We start from the raw sequence: 17289 nt of genomic DNA, 5'->3' as shown, positions 1-17289 counted from the left end.
TGCTGGTAGTGGGTGCTCTGAAAGCGTGAGGGTCACACGTTCAGAATACCACCCAAAGCATAGGATCTTGGGGTTTGTGGGACTTTAAAACACCCTTTATTCTAACCCACTTTTCACTGACTTCTGCGAACATTTTATAATTTTCCATACTTTTCCTGAAAATGAGCTTTTTTGTATCCCAATGATATACCTGGAAGACATACTTTGAAAATTAGATAAGTTGGCTTATTGAAGGCTTTAGAACTTCTCCTTATGCTCATCTTTACATTTTGGAAGTTGACCTAAAACATCAATACTTTGCTTTAGACTTGAAAATTATCTGTTAATTTCTTTCTAGGCATATTTAAATATTAATTTTCTTGCCAAAAGCATTTTCTTTTTAGGGTTGAGCATTTTATTTTAAAGGGATATTTTTAGAAAGATTTTAATAAAGCTTAAGGACTTTCTTAACCATATGCATCATTATTTCATCTATAAATTTATGGGAAAAGGGATCAGTGAAAAGGTTAGCATAACACTAATTAGCAAATGTCATTTTCTCTAAAGCTGGCTTAAAATTGTCTTTGCATGGGGAGAGAACTTTGGAAATGGATCAAAACTTAGCATCAAATAAAAAATAAAATATTAGAAACAAATAGGTCTTTCACTGTAAAAACAAAACATCTGAAGCAGCAAGGAAAATGTTACAATAGAAAAAATTCACTACCTCTAGCTCAACTGTTTTTAGTTTTGCATGTTTTTATTTTTGTTCATAGAGCTATACATCACTTATTTGGTACTTTTGTTTTTTATCTGCTGTTTATATATGATCTTTTTTTTAGTTTTTCCATTTATTGTACAAATATTACTGAAATGGCTATATAATGGGTCATCCAGTTGTTTTACTGCAACCATTCTCATATTGTTAAGAATTAGATTATTGTATCCAGTTTTTTGACACTGTAGACAATATTGTTGGAAAAGTGTTTTTGCCTGTAGTATTGTCCTTTTAAGGATTACTTTAAAAATTAAAGTTGGATTTTAAATTTGGAATGTCTGGGTCAAATATACTTTCATGGTCCTGAAATAATAGTCTGTTTTACACTTTTTAGAAGAAGTTTTTCTTTTTCCAACCCTCTAGGTCATGAGTGGTGGGTAAGGTTTTAAGTTGAGTGCATACAGGGGTCAAAAAATTGAAGCTGTTTATGTTTGAATGCATTCTGAAGATTTTGTGCACTTAATGTATGCCTGTTATCTGGGGTCTGCCTGAAAGGGATTCTCTCAGGGACTTCTGCTAGTTAAATTAGGTTGGTCCAGTATTTTTATCAAATGGTAGCTAATTGTGGTGTTCTAGTCCTTCACGCTCATTCCTGGAAAAGGTTTCGATAAAATGAAAGGATATTAGCTTGAGGACAAAGAAGTTAGAGACCTGCACCAAAGCTGCCATTGCTAGCCAATCAGCACTTAGAGCTTGCTAGCCTCACGTTTTCCCTCTCCCGAGCCACCTCGCTGGTCTTTGGAGCACTGCCTTTCTCTTTCTATCAACAGAGTCTTGCAAGCCTTCTGGTGTAGTCCTTGCCTCTCCAGTGAGTATGTCCTCAGGGGTGGAACTGGGAAATCTAGGAAGCTAACTTTGGTGACCCAGGCATATGAGAAGGCCAGTAGAATAGGAGTCTCTAGTAATATGGGTGCTAACCCTGCCTGGCAGGAGTGGAGTAGATAGCTCTTGTGGTCCCTTGAACCCTGTCCATTGATGGACATCTATGACATGAGAATCTACTGCTTTGCACTGCTGCCAGTGACATTAAAGATTGTTTTGAGAGACCATGCAAGTGACTGGAGAGCTGTTTAGGATGTACTAAATGTAAAAACAAAATACAAAATAGTCTAGATATTGTGCAAGGATCCTAAAATTTGTGCATATATTCTAAATAATATAAGAAAATATGAATAGTTTTAACAGAATATGGTGAGATTAAGGGGCTTCCCTTCCTCCCTCCTTCCCACCAACATGTTCTTTAGTATTTTAGCAGATTTTCAGTAGAATTTTGAAGTTATTTATTTTTGTTTTTTTTTCAATTTAGACATGTAGGATCCTCAAATCTGTGAAATGAAGTTGAATGAGGAAGATTTGATTTTTTCTGGTTAAGCTACTGGGAAATGGAACTTGAAAACAGCATGCTTTTGTCTGTGTATCTTCTGGAACTGAAATGAATACTGTGCTCCTTTTGCTGTATGTCTGTGCGAGTATGTGTTAAGATCTCTCTAGGGAGGAAGTGTATCTTTAGCAGAAAAATTTCTTGCTATCCTAATCCCTGTAGGAGGCTAAAGGGAAGGATTGAAGTATCCAGGCGTGCCATTAGTACCGTCTGGCCGCCCCTTTCTGCCCTCCCTTCATCGCTGTAATGCACATCTCTCATGGCCGGTTCTGTCTCGGGCTCACAGAAACTCTGAGCTCAGTCGTGCACACCATGTAGGAAGCCATGGAGCGTAACTGTAAAGATGCTGATCCCAGACTCCGGCTGCTTGAGTTTGACTCCTGGCCGACTTTGTGACTCGGCTCTCTACGAGAGGGTATCATCTGCACAGTGGGGACCCTGACAGTGCCCGCCGCTCAGGGTTATTGTGAAGGTTACGTTGGTTAATACTAGCGAAGCCCTGAGCCCAGCATGGTACTCTACTATAGTTATGATGATGATGATGATATAAAGATAATGACAAATATTCTAAGATGCTAAGGTATCCCAGTATTCTGAGATTTTTATGTCAGCTTTTTTATCCTTTCCATTGTGGAAAATCAGGAAAAGAAAAAGAAAAACAAAAACCCAGAAAATCATAAAGAACACAAAATAACCCATAATTTCAGAGTTGAAATGTTCTTTGATGATGAAATGAAAGGTGCTGGCCATTTAAGGAAGTAAAAATCTCTATAAATGGGGTGTTTTCAGCACCTCTGAAATAAATCCCCCCCCCCCCCGCCGCCATTTTACCTATACTTAGCAAAGTAGTGGGCTCATTGGCACTTGGTAGACAGTTTCATGTCTTGATACTGCTGCTATTGTTATTTGGGAAAGTCTCTTAAGTGTTTCAAGGTGTTCTTTTAAGGCAAAAAATTAAGGTTAACCGAGCTTGGCCATTCTCTCTTCTCTTAGTCTTTGACTTGGTTGGTCCACAGTTTGTTCAGTGTCTCTTTCTGTCTCTTGTGGATGAGCAGAGATGACATCTTTGGACACCTCAGTTTGCCAATAAATATTGAGCCCAAAGTAGATGCCTGACACTCTTGTGGCACAGGGAACTATAGAACTAGGCTATGCAGCTATACTTTCTGCCTCATGGAGCTTGCAGCATGGTCTTGAACGGAGAAGGATTAGCATCCTTTTATGTCATGATGTGATGAAAGCATCTACAGGGCAGCACAGGGTCCAATGCAAGTACTTATTAGAATATCTCTAATTAGGATGAAGTGAAAAAAGAGGTGGTGAGATGAGCACCCAGCCCTGAGCCATAAAGCCTGGCATTGGACTGCTTCATTTTTAGGAACTCAGTTTAATTCAGAATCCTGTGGCTCAGCTGTATAGAATCTGCTGCCAGGCAGGATATATGGGTTTGATCATTGGGTTGGGAAGATCCCCTGAAGAAGGGAATGGCAAACCACTCCAGTATTCTTGCCTGGGAAATCCCATGGACAGCAGAGCCTGGTGGGCTGTAGTCCATGGAGTCACAAAGAGTTGGACTCGACTTAGCAACTGAACAGAAGCCGCACATCCCTAAAATGTACTGAGCATTTGCCTTCTGGGGCCTGGGGATGCAGAGTTTGTGTCTTCACAGACCACTTAGTCAAGTTGAAAAGGCAGGTGTCTGCTGTGAAGAATACACATCAGGGAAACTGGATGGTTTGACTTAATCTTCTTAGAATGTTTCTTGGAGTTAGCTGTGGTACCCATTGGGGTTCAGGAACAAGGGAGAAAAATGAGTGGTTCCTGTAAGGCTTTCTGGAGATTTCTTAGTTGTTCTGGACTCCAGTGGAGGAGTATCACTGGAGGCTGTGAGAGGATGAAGTTTGCTACTTTCTCTAGTTGCCATGGATCAGCCAGGTGCTTGCAGCAAGTAAACCAGAAGTCCTGAATGCAGTGGCTAAGGTCTAGGCAGGCACATGACCTCCAAAGGCATTCAAGCACAGTGATGCCAAAGCTTTGCTTCTTTAGCAGTGTTTGGTTATCTCTTGTTGTCTTGCTGTGATTTTCATGGAATCCTGATTGATGTTGGGTCTTGTGCATGTGTGTATGTGTGTGTGTGCATGTGTGTGTGTACACGTGTAGGTGCTTGTGTGTGAAGTATTAATGGTGGCATTTTTGAGCAACAGTAAATCTTCAAAAAGAAGTGTCTAGTACAAGATGACCTTGGATTGAGAAGTCTAAACTACATTTTATCATTGTATTTCTGGATTCTAGTATGAAACTTGCCATTGTGGGCAGCATAGAAGAGTTCAAAAATGGTTGAATTATGCATATCATGAACAACCTTCCTAACCTACCTAGAATTCCCTGAATTTTATCCCATGCCAAGACTCCTCCTGTCTTTCCAAACATGTTGTATTTTCCTTTCAGCTAAACTATTTGTGTAAGGAAACCTTGTGGTGTACAATAACATAGTATAGCCCAGATCCATTATTCCATTCTGTATGTCAATCATGAACTCTGAAAAATGACCTTCTTCACTGGTGGAATTATGCTGGGGTACAACTTGTAGCAGTTTAGCTGTTTTTATAATGTTAAAGGAAATCAGATACTTCTTTTCATCCAGGAAGATTATTTTCCCATTGTGCAAGTTTTTAGCCATAGTGTTAATAACCTTCACATCAAGTCAAATATTTAACTTATGCTGGAAAACAGTTTAAAGTAGGCATTTAATTCAAATATTATTTCTCTTGTGTCCACTGAGCCGGCACTAGTTACCTTAGCCTTGGCGTTGTCTTTAAAGACAAAATCACAATTAAGGCCCACTGTCTCTCTTTGCGGTTGAAGCAATTATCTGTACTTCTAATTTTGGCTGATGTTCTTTGTGGGTTTAAATTCATAGTAACTAATTTGGCATGTTGAACACTTGAGCAAAAAGGAGGTCCTTGATCATTTCATACATGTTAATATGTTGTTACTGCTAAATTTCCTTCATTTTGCTTTTAGCAGACTACCTGGTCTAATGTGCTGATTGCCTGGAAGGAAAAAGAATCAGAAGACAGACTTAATACATGTACTATTTCTTGCTAAATTAGTGTGTCTTCTGAGAAGAACTGATGTTGTTGGGTACAGCTTGCAGTAAATTGTGGCATTTTTTCTGGACAGGAGGATAAACCCTTGGTGGTTAATTCAACTTATGTTACATTTTTAGGCTAGCATTTAAGATCATCTCACTGTTTTTCCATGTATTTTATTACTGCAGATTACTACTTGAGAAAGTGTTGCTGGTAAATGGAGATTGGTAAGGATATGGCCATCAGATTTAGGGCCAGACAAAACTTTCTCAAATCCTTAGTCTTAACTGAGAGTTGGTTTGGAACTCTGGGAACCCCTCTGAACTCCCACGAACCTCTAGTCCCACCTCCCTTGTAGCACTTGTTTCACTATTATCTGTTGATGTGTCAGTGTTCCTCACTTAGTTGTGAGCTCTTAAAGTCAGGGGCTGTGTTGTAACATCTCTGAAGGAATGAGTTCATGTAAAAGATGGCATTCCACACTGTTCTTTGTAAGGACAAAGAGATAGTGGAAACAACACGCTTTTTGGCTACAGACGTGTGATTTGAATCTTGTCTTGTCCACTCACTAGCTGTGCACCCATAGACAAATGTTTTTTCCTGAGCCTCAGGTTCCTTATCAATTAAGGTGGGGAAATAACCTCAGAAGTCATTGTTACTGTGCTCAGAACAACCTCAGTGCTTATTCTGAGGGAGTTGGAGAATGCAGTTAAGTACCCAGCACAGTGCCTGTGGTACCAGCGGGTGGCCAGAAAGTAGTTGTTACTCACGTCATTACTTGGTTTTCACTCCTCCGTAATACTCACCTTTAGGATCTTACACTGCTTTCATAGGACTGGTGTTTTTCAAGATGTCCCAGAGAAGCCCATAACTACTTTCTCAATCCCCAGCAAATTTTTCAAGTCAATATCAAAAAAGTCATTATGTTATTGGATGTTCTTTTATTTACTCATCCATTGTACAAATATTTTATTGAGTGTTTGCTGCATTTTAGGCCTGAAGCTGACAGCTAGACATATGAAAAATGAACAAAATGGGTTAGTTCCCTATCCTAATGTTATCTTTTATTACTGTTGTTGTTGTTCAGCCACTCAATTGTGTCTGACTCATTGCGACCCCAAGATCTACAGCACACCAGGCTTCCCTGTCCTTCACTATCTCCCAGAGTTTGCTCAAACTCATGTCCATTGAGTCAGTGATGCCATCCCACCATCTCATCCTCTGTCACCCCCTTCTCTTCCTGCCCTCAACCTTTCCCAACTACAGGGTCTTTTCCAATAAATTGACTCTCTGCATCAGGTGGCCAAAGTATTGAAGCTTCAGGTTCAGCATCAGTCCTTAAAATGAATATTCAGGGTTGGTTTCCTTGAGGATTGACTGATTTGATCTCCTTGCTGTCTCAGTTACTCTGAAGAGTCTTCTCCGGCACTACAATTCAAAAGCATCAATTCTTTGGATGGTAGAGACAGACAAAAAAGGCAACAAGCCAGTGAAGGCATAGTTAGTTGTGAAAAATGCCACACAGAAAACCAAATAATAAGGGGGAGAAGTTGAGCTGATGGAGACTATTTTGGACACAACGGTGCGTGAAGGGTCCTTTGAGAAGATGACATGAGCCGAGACTTAGAAAGAGACAGGGCCACTATATCTCTTCTTTGGGGCCCTGGGAGGTCTACAGAACAAGGTCTCTTTGCCTTGTGGGCTCCGCCTGTACCACCAGCCCCCACTGTGGTCACCTCAGCCTTTTAAACCAACCTCAGCAGGTTGATGGACCTCCTTTCTCCAGTAGAGTGGTCCTTCCATCCACCCCTCCCCATCAGCCTGTAGGTAAAACCCTCTGTGCTATGGGTCTGACTTCTCTCATTTCCCTGGTTTGCAGATGTTAATGGACATCAGAGTCACTGGGGTTTCTCAGAACTGCATTGCTGGACTCCACCTCCAGAGTTTCTGATTCAAGCAGGATTGAGAATTTTCATTTTGAGCAAGTTCCCGGGTGAGGTTGATGCTGCTGGTCTAAGGATCACACCTTGAGAGCTGCTAATACCTTTTTGCCCTCAGATACATACAGTTTTGTGTCTCATCCCTTTGATCCATCTGTATAGTAAATGTGGGTAGAACATACACTTACGTAGTACTTACTGTATACTGGGCACTGAACTAAATAAGTGCTTTTTTCATATTATGTTATGTATAGTGGTCCTTTGAGACAGGTGTTATTATTTTTGTCTGCATTATAGGTGAGGAAATGGAGGTGCAGAGAAGTTAGATGGCTTCAAGATCACTTAACCAGGTAATGGTTGAGCTGGAATTTGAACACATGCAGTGTACTGCCCATGTTCTTAAGCACTTGGTGAAAACAGAGATGGGGACAGTATCTATCTCCTAGGGTTTTCAATGATGATTATACAAGATAACCTATGCTGTGGGCTGACACTTGTGTATATTTTAATTATTCTTATTCCGTAGGTAAGAATAAAGTCTACTTTTCCAGTTATTAAGTCCTGCGGTATGTTAAAACACTGACTAGGTAGGAGGTGACTTTTGGCCGGAGAGTGTACTAGACAAGTGTAGTTCATGTTGCAGTTGCTCTATAAAGGTATGCTGAATGAATTTGTGAATTCTGAATTGTCAGGATTAGAGTGAGACAGTTGCCATTTTCTCTTGTGACATTGGATTACATCTCTAATTTAAGATTTCTTCAAGAGGATACAAAAAGCCTGAAGTACAAAGAAAAAAATTGGTAAAATGGACTTTATCAAAATTCAAAACCCTACTACCTTTCAGAGATCATCTGGGGATAAAAAAGCAAGCCATCATCTGGCAGAAAATATTTGTAAAACATAAATCTGATAAAGGGCTTTTGTTCAGAAAATATAAAAACCTCTTGTAATAGTAAAAACAGACAGCCCAGTTAAAATTTTGGGCAAAATATTTGAATAAACATGTCATAAAAAGGTACATTAATAGTAAGCACAAGAAAAGATGCTCAGCATCACTAGTTGTCAGGAAATTGCATATTAAACCACAGTGAGATACTACCACATACCCATGAGAATGACTGAAGTTAAAAAGACTGACAATGCCAAATATTGATGAGAATGTGGAATCCCTGGAATCTTTGTATGTTGCTGGTGGGAATACAAACTTGAAAACAGTATGGCAGTATCTTTTAAAGTTTAACCTAAATTTGCCATTTCACTTAGCAGTCCAACAGTTTGATATTTGTCAAAGAGAAATGAAAACATGTGTCCATATGACTTTTATGTAAATGTTCATAGCAGTGTTATTCATAACAGTCCCAAACTGGACAAAACCTCAATGCAGCATATCTGTACTCTAGAATACAACTAAAAAAGGAACAAAGTATTAATACATACAGATACATGTTGACTTTTGATGAATCTTAAAAAATTATGCTAAGTGAGAGAGGTCAAACTCAAAAGAATAAATCCTGTCTGATATCATTTATATGACATTTTGTAATAGGAAAAACCAATGATAGAAAGTAGATCAGTGATTGCCTATGCTGAAAGTTGTCTGTGCATATTTATTGCAAAGAGTACCAGAAAGCGTTTCAGAGTGATGGGATTGTGATATGTGAATGGAGGTATTGAAGGTTACAAGGTTGTATATAATTACAAAATTTATCACACTCTACAATGAGTGAATATTACTGTAATTTATTATCTTAGTTTTAATTAATTGTGGAATTATGAATTTTGCCTCATAAAGTGGAAACATTTAAAATGTATATAGCCCTTGCCAGTTTAATCTTGCTTACTTCTGCCAGTGAAGCATTCTGCAGTGTTTCTTAATTAAGTATGGTAGTAAAGGGTTATTCTTCTAAACATTTATACTCGTTCTTTTACTAGTCACTATGTGAGTGAAGAATTTGAACGGAGGTTACTTTCTCCCTTTCATATTCTGTATTTTTTTAAACCATATTAATTCAATTTACTGGCCCTTTATTACTTTTTTCCCCAAGAGCATCTTTTCCCACTCACTATTAAAAAGACTAGACAGATTTATGGGACACATAATCTGTTCTAGACTAGAGACCCTGTGTATTATATTGTTGGGTTGGCCAAAAAAGTTTGTGGAATTTTCTGTGAGATGGTATGGAAAAACCCGAACGAACTTTTTGGCCAATCCCATATTAAAGAAAGCCAGTAATATTTGCATTTTAAAAGGATCTTTCTCAACCTTTTTTCCTGCCTGTGAAACAGGCCTAGCCCTTTCAGGGCTGTTGTGAAGGTGAGCTGCGACCAGTTGTCAGCTGTGACAGGACTGTCTGTGACCAGGACACGGTCTCAGCACACGGCCAGCGGCTCTCTGGTGCCTCCCCAGGACCCTTGGCCCAGTTTTCTCAGTGCCAAGGCCTGGGAATGTTCTAAAAGGTGTACTTAAAATGTTTATTTACTGTGACTGTTTTATTTATCCATTTACTTATTATTATTGTGTCCTTAAAATGAGGGTTATATTATAAAAATATTCAGATCAGTTTTAACACATCATTAAGGCCTAAGAGAATATTTTTTCCTTCATTGTGTTGCCTAATGTAGCATAATAGCATAAGATTTCAACTTTTAAAATTAATTTCAAGGAAGAGTGTAAATATAGAAAAGCCTGCCTTTCCCTAAATTGATGTATAAATTCTAAGTAAAGTACTGGCAATGCCTGTGGATACAATTATAACAAAATTGAAAAATTTTGTTTGATTTTTACCTGGATGAGTTCATTTGTAAAAAATATCTTTAAGCTTTTAGAAGGAGCCCTGTTTGGTGGGTAGATTCTGATTCTTTTATCAGTTTTCTAATGGTGTACACACTGTACTTGAGTTGAATATTGTATTTTTACCTTCGGACAGCCTGTAGTGTTTCCAAGCAAATAGCTTTTCCGGTTATCTGAAGCTTAGCTCAGTTGCTGTCTCCCTACTGCTCTTACAGTGTGTGAGGCTTCTGGTAACAGGTGGGAGCAAAGGTACATAAACCTTTTGAGCTCAGATTCTTGTTTTCCAATGATGAAATTAACAAGGCACAAACTGCTTCTCTAAATTGACTTGCAAAAGAAATTTAAGAAAAGATGGAATATTCTCTAATTATAAATATATTTTTTGTTACTGCAATGTGCAAAAACATTATACAATACATTGTGGGCGAAGACTAAAACGAATAATAGCAGGACCTTGTTGTGTGCCAGATGCTACGCTAAATGCTTTATGTGGGTGATTTCATTTAGTGCATACAACAGATTCTGTGAAAGAGCTCTTGTTAGATACACACACAAGCACACACACACTTTAACATCTGAGAAAACTGCTGCTTTAGGAAAATGCAAATAGTGACACTGGGCTGCCAATTCAGACCACAGAGCTAGTGTTCTTAACTCCCATGATTAACATTTGAAGCCTCACCTTCTACATCTGTAGAATGGGGATAACAAACTAGTTTGTCATGAGGGATAAATACAGTCATGCTAAAAAAACACTTGGTATCACATTGTAAGTACATAATGGTAGTAGCTATTATGATTGTAAAGATTTAGATAAATAAAATGTACGTGAAGTCCTTAGCACAGAATATGGCATCTAACTACTCAAAGGCTCTAAGAGACATCCTTTGAATTGGACCTTAGAAATTGACAGTGTCTCTATATATGGAGATCAGTGGTTGGTGGAAAACATCATGACCAAGATTAAGGAAATGCATGTACAAAGCCCTGAGATGGGATTGAGGACTGCTAAGTAGTCAGTTTGGCCTAGGAAGATAGGAAGCTGGCTAGCAAAGGTACTTTGGGGTCAGAATATTAAAGATGAATGTCAGGCAAAGAAGTTTGGCTTTATCCTTTTTTTGGAAAGTCAGTGTGCCAATTTAACTTGCTCAAAAATATGCAGCATTTTTCTTTAGCATTTGTAAGTTAATGATTTAGACACTTGAGAAGGAGAGTTCCCTGGGGTTATTTTCTTGTTATCATTATCATTTATACATTCATTTTCCAAAATGTACTTAGATGGTGCTTTGATAGAATCAAAGCTGCTCAGAAAATGAACCATTGGTTTCTTTCAAGTAGCTTCTTCAGTTCTTTTCAGTCACTCAGCTGTGTCCGACTCTTTGCGACCCCATGGACTGCAGCACACCAGGCCTCCTTGTCCATCATCAACTCCCGGAGCTTACTCAAACTCATGCCAATTGAGTCGGTGATGCCATCCAACCATCTCATCCTCTGTCGTCGCCTTCTCCTCCCACCTTCAATCATTCCCAACATCAGGGTCTTTTCAAATGAGTTAGTTCTTCTCAACAGGTGGTCAAAGTATTGGAGCTTCAGCTTCATCATCAGTCCTTGCAATGAATATTCAGGACTGATTTCCTTTAGGATGGACTGGTTGGATCTCCTTGCTGTCCAAGGGACTCTTAAGAGTTCTAAATTACTGTGTTTTCAGATCTCAGACTCTGTCTCAAGTTTGTCTTTTGGTGTATATGATGTATTCTAAAGACTTTTCCATGATAGTTTGGTTCATTGAGGTGGAAATGATGAAGACAACTCCTGGAGAAAGCTGACAATATAGGTTACAATTGAGAACCCAGAAGCAGAGTACTGTGGGACTGTTCACCACATCTACAATCGATTTTCTTTTTAAATTACTACAATGAGATACAGATAGAAAAAGCACTACATCAAGTATATTATTTTATTCTGAGTATAAATGCTTTTTCTGTGTGATATTCAGTGTGAGTGTGTGTGTATAAAAGTAAATCTGTTAATGTGACCTTTTATGCCCTTTTCTCTTAACTCAAGCATCCATTATAAGGTTCTACAGTATACATTTTTAAAAATTTTACTTTTTTATTGAAGGATAGTTTATTTACAATGTTGTATTAGTTTCAGGTGTACAGCCAAGCATACATATATATATATATATATTTATACACACACACAGACATATATATACACACACACATATATATATATGTGAAAGTGAAAGAAAGTGTTAGTCATTCAGTCGTGTCCAACTCTTTGTGACCCCATGGACTCTTCTCCCAGGAGTCCTCTGTCAGCAGGTCCCAGGTCAGGAGACCCCTGCCGGGCTCCTCTGTCAATGAAATTCTCCAGGCAAGAATACTGGAGTGGATAGCTATTCCCTTCTCCAGGGGATCTTTCCAATCCAAGAATCAAACCCAGGTCTGCCATACTGCAGGCAGATTCTTTACCAGCTGAGCCGCCAGGGAAGCCCATGTATATATATGAAATCTAGACTTGTTTCCCATATAGGTAATTACAAAATATTGAGTAGAGTTCCCTATGATATATAGTAGATCCTTGTTGTTTATCTATTTTAGATATAGTAGTGTATATATGTTATTCCCAAATTCCTAATTTAGCTCCTCCTCTTTCCCCTTTGATAAGCATAAGCTTGTTTTCTAAGTCTGTAAGTCTTTTTCTGTTTTGTAAATAAGTTCATTTGTATCATTTTTAGATTCCACAATTTTCATCTTTCTCTGTCTGACTTCACTTACTGTGATAATCTGTAGGTCCATCTACATTGCTGTAAATTACATTATTTCATTCCTTCTTATGGCTGAGTAATACTCCGTTGTATATGTATACCACATCTTCTTTACCCATTCATCTGTCAGTGGACATTTAGGATGCTTCCATGTTTTAGCTATTGTAAATAGTGCTGTAATGAACATTGGGTTGTACAGTATATGTTTTTAAAGGCAGAAATACAGCTATATTTTGAATTTAACAACTCTTCTCACCTCACAAATACTGTATTCTGATTTGGTCTAAAGGTCTGTGTTTTCAGTATGATTTAGATGAAAGAGATAATAATGGTATGATAAAGATAAATCTGTGTTACCAAATGGTATGACACTTAAAAGGGCAAGGAGGATGTCATAAAACTTTTGTTTTCTCTGTGCCAATTAATTAACACAGGTGAGTTTGCTTAATTAGACAACTCAATGAGGCAGTGCAATTTTCTTCTAATAAAAACCTAAATAAGGCATCATTATAGTCATGCAGAAAATAATGAATGTTTTTAGTTATTTTGGATAGAAAATATATTGTTTTTCTTAGAGGAATGTAGGTGCTTTTTCTTCTTTGCATAAATTTTGAATAGATAAACATTTCAAACCAATTTGTTATACATTTGTTGTAACAAAGAAATAAGGAAGAAAAATCACAGTTAACAGTTTTGACAAGTTTGTACCAAAATGGTATTTAATAAATACAGATGTTCTACCCAGAAAAAAATGAGGAATGACTCATACTTTAACTTAATCTAAAAGAAAAGCCTTCATGTTCAGTTTTTGAGTCCCACACATTTCTAATATACATGACAATGACATCTTCCCTGGAGGGAGTAGAGCTGACTTCATACCAGCTCTGATTATAACTTTAACTAAAAACAACAGTTGAGATGATGTAATTTTCATTCAGATTCTCAACTCAGTTATGGAATGAAAAATTGCACATGTGTACCTATATAAAATAAGATGGGATTCTGCCAAGATTTTACCTAAACTAGGAATAAATGCCATTTTTGTAATCATCTGAAGTACACAGAAGAACGTGGTCTCTGGTTTGTGTGTTCCCCAGGCCTTAATCATCATGCTGTGGTCATCCCCTACTATCCATGGGGGATTAGTTCTAGGACTTCTGTGTATACCAAAGTTCATTGAAGCTGAAGTCCGTTATGGTCCACCCTCCGTATTTCTGGGTTCTGCATCCCTGGAAATCCATGGTTGAAGTGAATTTAATGCAATATTCACATGATGGCCACATCATGTTTTCAGTTAACTAACTGAAACATATTTTTTGTAAGACTGTAGGTAAATATTAAGGGTTAAAGCACATCTTAGTGCAATATAGAATCTGGTCCTATTTGGAACATATAAAATACAGGAGATTGCTCATAGTAATTCTTTGTTTTAGACCATGGTGACCTTTACTCTGCTGTGAAAGTGTGTTTCTTATTCTATGGAATACAGGGTTTCCTTCTCTTCACTGATCACCCTGATGTCCTAATTATAGGACCACTGAATTTCCCTAAACCTAAATTCTGACACCCTGTCACTGACCCCAGAACTTTTCTCTGACTCTCTTCTTTCCCTTTGCATGTGTATGTGTGTGTGCATGTGTGTGTGTGCCTGTGTGTATGATAAAGATAGAAAGAACACATGTTCTGTTTCTTGACTTTGTTTCTTGATTCTCTTTCACCAGTTTTTACTGTTCTCAATTACTATGATATGATTAATTTTAATATCTGGCAGGGTAAGCCTCTTCAGCTTTTGCTTTATTTTCTTCCATAAAATATCTTAGCTATTAATTTTCTTTTTTTCTCCATGTATGTTTTTAGAATTAATTTGTCAAGTTTCCTCAAATTCCTGATGAGATTTTGTATGAAATGCACTGATGTTGTAAGTTGATCTTGGAGAAACTCATTCTGCCCATGAGTATCTTTTCTTCCTATTTATATGGAGATTTTAAAATATGCTTTAAGATTTTAACATTTTCTCCTTGAAAATCTTGTGCAACCTTTGTTAGGTTAATTTCTAGATATATTGCTTTTGTTGTTGCATATTGTTTGTTGTTCTATTTTCAAATAGATTATTACAGTGATAAGAAATATTATTGGTTCTATGTATATTGGTTTTGTACTTGACAATTTTGCAAAAACTCTCCCATTAGTTTTCCACTACTTTATCATCCCTCTTTGCTTTATTTTTAGTAGTCTGCAAGTGATGAATTCTTTCGGCTTTTGTTTCTTTTAAAAAGTGTTTCACATGATATTTTTTGTTCCCTTACTCATTGTTTTAATAATTATTTTCCCTCTATTTTTCCTTTACTTTTTAAAAAATTTTGAATTTAATTTTTTGTTTAATTGAAGGATAAGTGCTTTACAGAATTGTGTTGGTTTCTGCTGTACATCAACATGAATCAGCCTTAGGGATGCAATGTCCTCTCCCTCTTGAAACTCGCTCCCCACCCCACCCCTCTAGGTTGTTACGGAGCTCAGGTTTGAGACAGTAACATGGGAACTTACATGACCGTGTGTAAAATAGATAGCCTATGGGAATTTGCTGTATGACTTAAGAATCCCCTCTATTTTTATTCCTCCTGTAAACTCCCCGGATTTTGCCTTTTTTTTTTTTTTTTTTAATGGAGTGAAGGAGGGAATTTTGCCATTTCATTGCTTCTCTCTTGTAAGCCTTGCCTAAGGATATTCTAAATTATTAGCCTTAAAAACAACAACAACAACAAAAACACTTGGTTACTTCTTAATCTCTTTTATTTATTTTTTGGAAACTTCTTCTAGTTCATTAACTTCTGCCCATAATCTTTATTCACTGCCTTCTCATTTTTGGCTTTATTCTCTTGGCTTTGTCTTCCTTAATGAATTCACTTATTGGCTCAGAGTTTCCTGCTATTACTGTTTTAGGCACAGTTCACAGATTTTGGCATGAGTTCTTCCCTTGTTGTTATGCTTTAAGGATGGTTAGTTCTCATTGTTTCTTCTTGAAATCACATTATTACTTTTATGTATATTTCAGATAGATAGCATATCATTTTATTATTTGTTTTTACTTATTATTTTATAATATAATCTGATGGACTTTTTGGTAATTTTTTGCGGATTCCATTGTTGTTCATGAATTGGTCAGTTTGTGTGAATATTCTATTAGTGATTGATTAAAAAGAACACAGTGTGTATTTCGAAAGTTCTATGTGTATGCTCACTCAGTTGTGTCCAACTCTGCGACCCCATAGACTGCAGCCCGCCAGGCTCCTCTGTCCATGGGATTTTCCAGGCAAGAATACTGGAGTGTGTTGCCATTTCCTTCTCCAGGGGGATCTTCACTACTCAGGGATCTAACCCACGTCTCATATCGGCAGGCAGATTTTTACCACTGTGCCACCTGGGTCTATGTGTTACCCTTAATTCGTATACTTACATTTTATCTATCATGACTCTTTGAGTCATGGTTTTTAAAAATTCAGTCTGAGAGTGTTTTTGGCATTGTTTCATCCATTTTCTTTATTACTATTCCATCAGGCTTATATATGCCATCTGATTTTGTCTTTTATCTTCATTGTGCTTGTTTTTTGCTTGCCTGCTTGCTTTCTTACATTCCTTTTATTTTCTACCTTCCACTGGAAACTCTTTCAACTGGGTGTTTTATTTATCCCCCCTCTCCCCACACTTCTCAGTTCTTGGAAATTCTTTCTTTTGTTTTGCTTTAAAATGAATTTGTGTATTCATGATAGCAGTCGGTTGTAACATTTGGAAGGAGTCGCACAAGAATACACAAGTGGTGTCAGGTGTATGGTGTTCGGCCGTCTCCGTTCAGGGGCGAACAGGGGAGACCGTGAGGGCAGCCCCTGAGGGACTGAGCCTCTGCTGTCCTCCCAGCGACTCCCTCCTTGTTGTACCAAGCCTGGTTGGTTTTTTTTTTTTTTTTTTTTTTGGTATTGTTAACAAGGGCACTCTCCAATTGCTCCCTCCGTCAGAGGTTTGGCTGTTTCCCACTTTCTTTAGCACTCTTTTCTTCCTCTCAGCTGGGTGGACAGGAGTTCAGGTTGGCTTTGTTGTCTCCTAGCCTGGGCCACATTCAGCCCTCTGATTGAACCTCTCTTGATATTTCACTTTCTGAACCCCCCAAAGACAAAACTCAGCCCTGTGAATGGTACCCACTTAGGTTGTCAAGAGCTGCCAAAGCTCCTCCTTGACGTACAACCTCAAGAGCTTTAAAAAGCACCCACTTAGGTTCTGCATTTCAAAAGTCAGTTCTTTATTCTTTTGGCTGCATTGGGTCTCAGTTGGGGCACACAGGCCATTCGCTGCGGTGTGCCGGCTCCCTACTTGCTGCCCGCAGGTTTCTCTCTAATTGTGGCATGTGGGCTGAGTGGCCCTGTGGAATATGGGATCTTTGTTCCCAACCAGGGATCGCACTTGCATCCCTTTGCATTGGAAAACAGATTCTTAACCACTGGACCACCAGGGAAGTTTCAGGTTCTACATTCTAAAGAAGACACTCGGAGAGTATTCAGACAGA

At 38.1% G+C, this 17289-nt stretch overlaps 1 protein-coding gene across 1 annotated transcript in view; it reads left to right on the top strand.

Annotated features, from left to right (window-relative positions):
* Positions 1–17289, top strand: part of SH3GL2 (SH3 domain containing GRB2 like 2, endophilin A1) — a 216195-nt gene that overhangs the window by 54753 nt on the left and 144153 nt on the right. The gene's annotated exons all lie outside the window — the stretch shown is intronic.

Source organism: Muntiacus reevesi, chromosome 17 (genome assembly GCF_963930625.1).
Source record: "Muntiacus reevesi chromosome 17, mMunRee1.1, whole genome shotgun sequence".
Lineage (NCBI taxonomy): Eukaryota > Metazoa > Chordata > Mammalia > Artiodactyla > Cervidae > Muntiacus > Muntiacus reevesi.
The sequence above is the reverse complement of the archived record's forward strand: the minus strand, read 5'-3'. Positions and strand labels throughout refer to the sequence as shown.